Raw genomic sequence first — 9,678 nt, 5'->3', positions numbered from 1 at the left:
AATGTGCTCCCCCTGTCAAAAATAATTTATGCCATATTTAAAATGAGAGAAGGCACATAAGGGAGGTTTTGACTCAATGCAATGAGATGCAATGGATCCTATATGAATGAATGAGTGCTAACAAGGAATGCATCTCAAATGAATACACACAATATTCACAATCCAAGAGAGAGAAAAAATATATATTCAAAAGAGTCAAACAAAAAATCAAGGTAATAACCAAATATTGCCAATATCCATAAAATCATCAAATATGTACATAAAAAATACCATCCATTCTCCCCCTTTTGACATCATCAAAAACAAAAAAAATATCACAATATCAAGAGGGAAAGAACAAAAGCAACTACATAAGCAACAACAAAAAAAAATATATCACTGAGGAGGCTGAGGAGGTGGCACTCCAGATGACTGCTGAAGGAAGTGTAAAATCTGACTCTGCTGCTCGATCATGGTCTGCTGCTGGTCTGTAAGTCGTGCTAACTGCTGCTCCATCTGAGTCTGGCGATCAGACATCTGAGCAACCTGCAACTCCAGACGACCCATGGCATCATACAGATCAGATGCAGTCCGAGAAGATGTACCCTGCTCGGTGGACCGCCCAGTACTAGTATCGCCTCTGGGAGCTCGCGCTGTCTCAAGATCAGCAGGAGAAGCATCATCTGACTCCTCATCAGAACCATCATGTGCCTGTGCTGCTGCATGTGCTGCTCTGCGAGCTGCAAAATCTCTCCTAGAATTATAAAATTCATTGCCTCTCCTAGTCAAACCCATGTGGTGGAGGGTAGCCTCAGTATAGGGAGTGTACTCACTAGACAAAGGTAAGGCCGACTCGGTACCTGGGTCAACACCTAGGGCTCGGAGAAGAAGAGTAAGATGACGACCAAAGGGGAGACAGCCTCGACTCAGCCTAAGGGAGTCTGCTATAGAGTGAATCATAATATGTGGCAGGTTAAGGGCTCGACCCTCTAGCAGACATGACACTACAAACATGTCAGAGTAGGAGAGTGCAGTCCTATGACCCGATCTAGGGAGAATCTCATAGGTGACTATGTGGTGAACAACTTTGGGGAGAGTGTTGAGGTCACAGGCCTTAAGCCTAGAGGGCTCCTCACGATCTATGTCTCCTGAAATGACCCTAGTCTGGTGAAGGGAAGAGACCTCACCAGTAATCCACTTATGAGTGGTGGATACAACAGCCCCAGAGTTGGGGATACCTAGGTGACGAGCAATGATGTCAGGAGTGAGGTAAACCCTCTGACCATTTACAAAACTGACTAGGTGAGGGGGAGTGTGACGGGTAAAGGTGTGAAGGTTAGCATAGAACTCCCTAACAATTCTAGGATGGGTGTCTGCTGGAGTGGTAAGAAGGTGGTCCCATCCCTGAACAATGAAGGGCTGTAGGAAACCCTGAGTGTGAAAAAGCTGAACACTATTATCATGGATTGTTCTCCCAGGATGAACAAACCTGAGAGAAAAAGGCTCAAAAGCTGGATCCTGCTCTCTAACTACAGGGAACTCAAAGGGTGGTGAGGCAGGACGGTCTGGGGAGGAAGACATAGGAGCTCTACTGGATTGACCTCTAAAATATGGGTGCCTACGGGCTGTGGATTTTCTACCCATTCTAAAACACAGCAGCTAAAGAGGCAATGAAAGAAACAACCAGAAAATAAAATACCAACCCATAAGCAATTCATTATCACATAACTCAATCCATAAACCACAGTAACAGCCAACCAATAAGCATCACAGTCTTATATTTAAAACTTGATATATAAATTCCCAGCTAATCAAGATAACACAGCTAATCACAACAACCCAGCTAAGCAGTTACTGCACCAAGCCCATATACAGAGCCAAGGTCATGTTCAAAACCAGAGAAAAATTCTGATGCTCCATTGTTTGCAAAAACATAAACAAGTATCTAAGACAAAACCAACCAACTCAATCCAGCTATCAAAATGCATTATAAAGAGAGCAAAAGAAATATTATATGTATATATATGTATATATACCCAGCTAACAGAGAGCAGTACACAAAAAAAAATAGGCAGAGTATATGTATATAACCAGCTAATTGTTGCTCAGCTAACAAAACAGAGAAAGAATAGGCAGTTTTTACAAATACCCAGCTATCAATCACATAACCCAGCTAACCAGTTATTGCATCATGCACACATTCAAAAAACAGAGCAAAAAAAAAATCAGCGGATTTTGCATATGCCCATATCAACAAAAGCTCATCAATCAAATAACCCAGCTATCAACAATGCCAACAAATACACAACCCTAGAAATATAAGAAACTAAACACAAGATAAATCATTAAAAATAAGGAAAACCCATAAAAAATAGAGAGAGAAAACAGAAAACTTACCCAAATGAAAAATCTCGAAATGGGTTATTTTTGGAGAAAAGAAGGTGTTTTTGTGAGTTTAGGAGAAGAAAATGAGAGAAAAAGGAGATTTTTGGGCAAAAATGGCTTGGATCAGGCGATTTTCGAAGAGGAAGATGAAGAGAGCTTCGGGAGAGAGAGAGAGAGCTTCGACGAGAGGGAAGAGCGCGCGAGGAAGATGATGAGCTGTCGCGGGGGTTTTTAAGGGACGCGCAGTTTCGGCGGCCGAACTAATCTTCGGCGGCCGAAAATGGCAAGGTTTAGGGGGCCGAACTTAATCTTCGGCTGCCGAAACTTCAGAATGTTCGGCGGCCGAATAAAATGTTAGGCGGCCGAAAGAGAGAAAAGAAAAAGACAAAATAAATTCCCGCTTTTCATATTGCCCTTGAAATTGAAGGTTAGGGGGCCGAATGTGCCTCCGAACCTGGAATTTTTGGGCTTCCCTCTCTCCTTTTTTTTTTTTTTTTTTTTTTTTTTTATATAAAAGGAATTAACACAATAACAAACAATGACAAACTTTCAAAAGATAAGAGAAAATAATAAAAAAAAATAAATAAAAAATACACTCAACAAGCATCACTATCTAGCATTCCCAATTCCCTTTTAATGAAGTTAAATCTTTCTTCATTCAAAGGTTTAGTGAAAATATCAGCTAGTTGGTTGTTTGTATCCACAAACTCAAGAACAACATCACCATTTAACACATGATCACGAATGAAATGATGTCTAATGTCAATATGCTTAGTTCTAGAATGTTGAATGGGGTTCTTGGTTAGATTGATTGCACTTGTATTATCACATTTAATAGGAATGTGATCAAGAGATACTTCAAAATCTCTTAATTGTTGTTTAATCCAAAGGATTTGACTACAACAAAGACCCGCCGCCACATATTCGGCTTCGGCGGTTGATAGTGCAACCGAATTTTGTTTCTTGCTACACCAAGAAACAAGAGATTGTCCTAGAAGTTGACAAGTACCGGAGGTACTTTTCCTATCAAGAATGCTTCCGGCAAAGTCGGCATCCGAGTAGGAACATAAGCTAAAGGATGAACTTCTAGGATACCATAACCCCAAATGCAATGTGCCATGTAAATATCTAAGAATGCGTTTAACGGCATGCAAATGAGACTCTTTAGGACATGATTGAAAACGTGCACATAGACATACGGAAAACATGATATCCGGTCTAGATGCGGTGAGATATAAAAGGCTTCCGATCATACCTCTATAGAGCTTTTCATCAATAGGCTTACCCTTTTCATCCTTGTCAAGCTTGGTGTTTGTGCTCATTGGAGTTCTACTTGGCTTGCAATTCTCCATTCCAAACCTTTTGATTAGCTCCTTTGTATATTTGGCTTGGTTGATGAAGATGCCATCCTTAGCTTGTTTGATTTGAAGCCCAAGGAAGAATTTGAGTTCTCCCATCATGCTCATCTCAAACTCGCTTTTCATAACTTTTGAAAACTCTTCACACAAGCACACATTAGTAGCACCAAATATAATATCATCAACATATATTTGTACCACAAGGATGTCATTTTCATGATTTTTGACAAAAAGAGTTGTATCCACTTTGCCTTTTGAAAAACCATTTTGCAAAAGAAAATTACTTAGTCTTTCATACCAAGCTCTAGGAGCTTGTTTTAAACCATATAAAGCTTTAGACAATTTAAAAACATGATTTGGAAAGGCATGATTTTCAAACCCCGGAGGTTGCTCAACATAAACCTCCTCCTCAATAAAACCATTTAAAAAGGCACTTTTCACATCCATTTGAAAGAGATTAAAATTCATGTATGATGCATATGCAAGCAAGATTCTAATGGCTTCTAATCTAGCTACGGGGGCAAAAGTTTCATCATAGTCTATGCCCTCCTCTTGGTTATAGCCTTTAGCTACCAACCTAGCTTTGTTCCTTATGATATTGCCATCTTCATCAAGCTTGTTTCTAAACACCCATTTGGTGCCTATGGTGGGGTGATGTTTTGGTCTAGACACTAAGGTCCAAACCTTGTTCCTTTCAAATTGGTTGAGTTCTTCTTGCATAGCAAGAACCCAACTCTCATCACCAATAGCCTCATCTATAGATTTAGGCTCTATATGAGATATGAATGCAATATTATTACATACATGTCTAAGAGAGGATCTAGTAGTTACCCCTTGTGATGTATCACCAATTATTTGATCCTTGGGGTGATCCTTCTTGTAGGCCCAATCCTTTGGCAAGTCATGTTGGACTCCTTGACTTTGTGTAATTTGCATTTGTTGCTCTTGAAGTCCAACTTCATCTTCCTTTGCATCTATTGAATCCTCCTTGGGTTGACATTGATCTCCATGAGATTGAGGATCTTCAATGGTCAACTCATCAAGATTACCTACAAGATCATCATCACAAGATACCTCCTTTCTAGAAGCAAAGGGATTAGATTCATCAAAAACAACATGCATTGACTCTTCAACTATCAAGGTTCTTTTATTGAATACTCTATATGATTTACTAGAAATAGAGTATCCTAGGAAGATACCTTCATCGGTTTTGGAGTCAAATTTGCCTAGATTATCCTTATTGTTTAATATGAAGCATTTGCAACCAAAAACTCTAAGATAACTAACTCTAGGTTTCCTTCCATTCCAAAGCTCATAAGGAGTTTTATTTAGGAGAGGTCTAATTAAAACTCTATTTGAAACATAACAAGCCGTATTTATGGCTTCCGCCCAAAAATAGGTAGGTAAATTATACTCTCTTAACATAGTCCTCCCCATATCTAAAAGAGTTCTATTTTTTCTTTCAACAACACCATTTTGTTGGGGAGTCCTAGGAGATGAAAAATTATGAGTGATCCCTAACTTATTGCAAAAAGTTTCAAATTTTTCATTTTCAAATTCTCTACCATGATCACTCCTTATAGAAGAAATTTGAAAACCCTTTTCATTTTGAACTTTCTTTGTAAAACTTTTAAAAGCATCAAAACAATCATCTTTATGAGCAAGGAACACAACCCAAGTATACCTAGAGTAGTCATCAACTATAACAAAACCATAATGCATGCCACCAAGACTAGCTACTCTAGTTGGACCAAATAAATCCATATGCAAGAGTTGCAAAGGTCTAGAAGAGATTACCTTGTTAATAGCTTTAAAGGAACTCTTAACTTGCTTACCCATTTGACATGCATCACATACTTTGTCCTTTTCATATTTGATCTTTGGAAGACCATCAACTAGCTCATCTTTGCTCAAATTTTTTGAGGAGATCCATGCTAGCATGAGAAAGCCTTCTATGCCAAATCCAAGAGTTATCACTAATAGACACAAAGCACTTCATATCTTGGTTAGTCATAGCTTGTAAGTCAATAAGATAGATATTCTCAACTCTTTCACCAACAAACAATATTTTGTTATCCGACATTCTAGACACAAAACATGATTTTGGCTCAAAGATAACTCTACAACCTTTATCACATAATTGACTCACGCTTAACAAATTATGCTTCAAACCATCAACTAATAGAACTTTATCAAGAATAGGAGAGTTTCCCTTACCGACTTTACCTATACCAACAATTTTACCTTTTCCATTGTCTCCAAAGGTTACTTGTCCACTTCCGTCTTTCTTTTCAAGAGAGATGAAGTGATTTGAGTTTCCGGTCATGTGCCTTGAACATCCACTATCTAGATACCATTTGCTTTCAATTTTGGAGGATTTCAAGCACACCTAAAAGAAAGAATTCAAACACTTTTAGGTACCCAAATGTACTTGGGTCCTTGGGGGTTAGTCATTCCACTATCCAATTTCCATATGCTACCATATCCAAGATGCAATTTTCTAATATAGCACTTATAGTTGGTGTGACCAAACTTGCCACAATAGTGACAATGACCATTGAACCTTCTTACTCTAGGTCCATAGGTGAGTGAGTGTGTTTGAGTTCTCATGTGGCCATTTCTCATTTGCTTATTAAAAGCATGTGAGCAAGAGATATGATTAGAGTGGTGATTTTGTGAACTAGAAGTGTGTGTTCTATAATGATCATTTCTCTTATATGCAAATTGCCTAGGTGTGTGTCTTATATGAGAGTTGTAACTAGTGGATTGGTGTACATGTGCATTCCTTGTAGGTGCATTCCTCATAGACATATTGCTACTAGAAACTTTAGGCACATTTCCATTTGAGCTAGAAACCTTAGGTTCATGTGAGTTGGTAGCTTTAACAAAAACGGTTTTAGAAAAATTTGCTTGAGTTGATTTATCATAGCCAAGGCCATACTTGATGCTAGGAGACCTTTGAGAGTCTAAAATCTCATCAAGTTTGTCCTTGCCTTTTAAAAATTTTGAAAGAGAATTTTTCAACTCAAGGATTTCATTTTTCAAATTTTTATTTTCTAGTGAGAGCTCATCTAAGGATTTTTGTAAAGAGTCATTTGAGGGTAAAGGTTCCTTGGGTGAGTTCTCACTTTCCTTTTTAAAGCTAGCTAACTCACATTTCAAAATTTTATTTTTCCTATGACTCTTTTCAAGCTCATCATTCATCAATTTTAAAGCACCTACAAGTTCATCATATGAAAACTCAACATCATCATCATTTAAAGTAAAGTCATCAAGAGTAGTTACCTCATCGGAGCTTTCCTCTAGAGCCATGAAGCACATGTTGGCAATTTCATCACCAACCTCCTCTTCTTCGGAATCACTTGACTCATCCCATGTTGCTTTGAAGGCCTTCTTCTTGAACTTTTTGATAGGCTTCTTCAACTTGGGACAATCCACTTTGTAGTGACCCGGCTTATTACATTCATAGCAAATGACTACTTCCTTTTTGCTTGATTCACCCTTTTCCTTTCTAAAATTCTTCCTTGGGATGAACCTTTTATTTTGGAGAAGCAACTTCCTTATTCTCCTAGTTACCAAAGCCAATTCTTCCTCACTTATCTCTTCTTCTTCCTCACTAGTATCTTCGGAGGCTACCCTTAGAGCAATGTTCTTTTTCATCTTGCTAGGTTCCTCCACTTGCTCTCTCTTTAGAGTCATCTCATAGTCAATGAGATTTCCCAAGAGTTCATCCAATTGCACTTTGGTCAAGTCTTTGGCATCCTTTAAGGAAGTTACCTTTGGTAGCCATTCTTTAGGTAGACATCTTAGGATTTTCTTCACCAACTCTTCATTTGTGAATGTCTTCCCAAGAGATTTCATTCCTCCAATGATTTCAATGAACCTATCATACATTTGGCTAATAGTTTCATCGGATTTCATCTTGAACAACTCATATTGATAGATGAGGGATTCCATCTTGTTTTCCTTGACTTGATTGGTACCTTCATGAGTGACAACCAAAGCATCCCAAATTTCCTTGGCGGTGGACTTCATGCATACTTTGTTGTACTCACTCCTACTAAGAGCACAAAACAAGATGTGAATGGCTTTGTCATTGAGGGCTACCCTTCTCTTCTCTAGCTCACTCCATTCACTCTTAGGTTTTTGCTCTTGGTTTCCATCAATGAATCTTGTGGGAAAGAAAGGCCCATTCTCTACAATGTCCCACAAATCAACTCCTTCTGATTTAAGGAAATAATACATTCTATTTTTCCAATATAGAAAGTCATTTCCATCAAAGAAAGGTGGTCTCACAACCGATTGACCTTCTTGAGAATTGAGGGCTGCCATTTGATCTTTACTCCAAGATAATTATATCTTCAAGAAAGGGAGACTTAGCTCTGATACCACTTGTTGTCCCTTGAGGCAACCCAAGAGGGGGGGTGAATTGGGTTTATAAAAAATTTAATGGCTAAGACAAGAAATTAGAAGAGAGTAGGGAAGAGAAAAATCAAACACAATGATTTATAGAGGTTCAGCTATCCAAGCCTACGTCCTCTCCTCAAGGTCCACTTGAGAGTTCAACTCCACTATCAAATCTTCTTTGGGTGAAGATCAAAACCCTTACAATCTTAGAGCAAGCCTTTGCTCTTTACAAATCTCCTTTTTCACTCAAGAGCAATTCTTTGCTCAATGCCACACTCACAACAACAGAATCTCTCAATCAACCTTTACTCACTCAGAAAAGCCAACCAATTACAACTCAAAACAAGCTTTCAAGAAATCAATGCTTTGGCTCAAGGTTTTGAGAGAGAGAGAATGAAAAATGCTGTAATGTCAATAAATATTTGCTTAGATGGTTGTTGTAACCTCACAACAACAAAAACAAGTTGTATTTATAGTTCATTCATAAATATGGCCGTTGGGGGTGCATTAAATGCAAATAGAGCCGTTTATGTTCAGAAATAACGGTTACAACGTGTTCAGAAAAACTCAGGTTCGGCGGCCTAAGCTTAGAGTTCGGCGGCCGAACCATTTGGGGCGAAGAAACTATTCCTTTAAAACTGAACTTTCGGCGGCCTAAACTCAATGTTCGGCGGCCGAACATGGTGGACTTTCGTTTCTGTTCCTCACTTTCGGAAGCCAAACTTTAGGCTTCGGAGGCAGACCCAAAACACACTTTCGGCGGCCGAAGGTTAAATGTTCGGCGGCCGAAGGTGTGGGACTTTCGTCTCTGTCCCTCACTTTCGGAAGCCGAAGGTTACACTTTGGGGGCTGGTTGAAAAACCAACTTTCGGCGGCCGAAGGTTAAATGTTCGGCGGCCGAAAGTGTGGGACTTTCGTCTCTGTCCCTCACTTTCGGAAGCCGAAGGTTATACTTAGGGGCTGGTTGAAAACCCACTTTCGGCGGCCGAAAGTCAATGTTCGGCGGCCGAACATAGGGGACTTTCGTTTCTGTCCCTGACTTTCGGAAGCCGAAGGTTGTGTTTAGGGGGACACAAAAATTCTTTTTAAATCTTTGAAAAATCATAACTTAGGCTATAAAAATCCATTTTTCAATCCGTTTGAATATTTGTAACCTATATTTTTAGATCTTTCATTTTGATGAAAAATATTTTCAAAATCACTTCTTTTGGAAAATTTCATTTTGGTCCCTGAAAGTCAAGTACTTCAAAAAAGTGGCCATATCTAAAAGAACTTTTAGAAATGAAAGAACCCTTGAGCCATCACAATTAATTACTTGAAATTCACAATGAATAAAATGACAAGCATGCTAAATGAAAATACTTTATGATCCCTTCCTTGTAGTATGCTTCCAAAATTGGCACTTTTCACTTTTGTGATTGAAGCAATATCATTTGTTTCAATAAGGGACCTGCAAGCTCAATACAAACACTCTTGGAAATAATTAGTAACACACCAATTGTTTATTAATCATCAAAACAAGGATTAGGACATTTAGGTCCAACAAAAA

The sequence above is a fragment of the Manihot esculenta genome, unplaced genomic scaffold (assembly GCF_001659605.2).
Source record: "Manihot esculenta cultivar AM560-2 unplaced genomic scaffold, M.esculenta_v8 Scaffold64, whole genome shotgun sequence".
Classification (NCBI taxonomy): Eukaryota; Viridiplantae; Streptophyta; class Magnoliopsida; order Malpighiales; family Euphorbiaceae; genus Manihot; species Manihot esculenta.
This window is presented reverse-complemented; position numbering follows the sequence as displayed.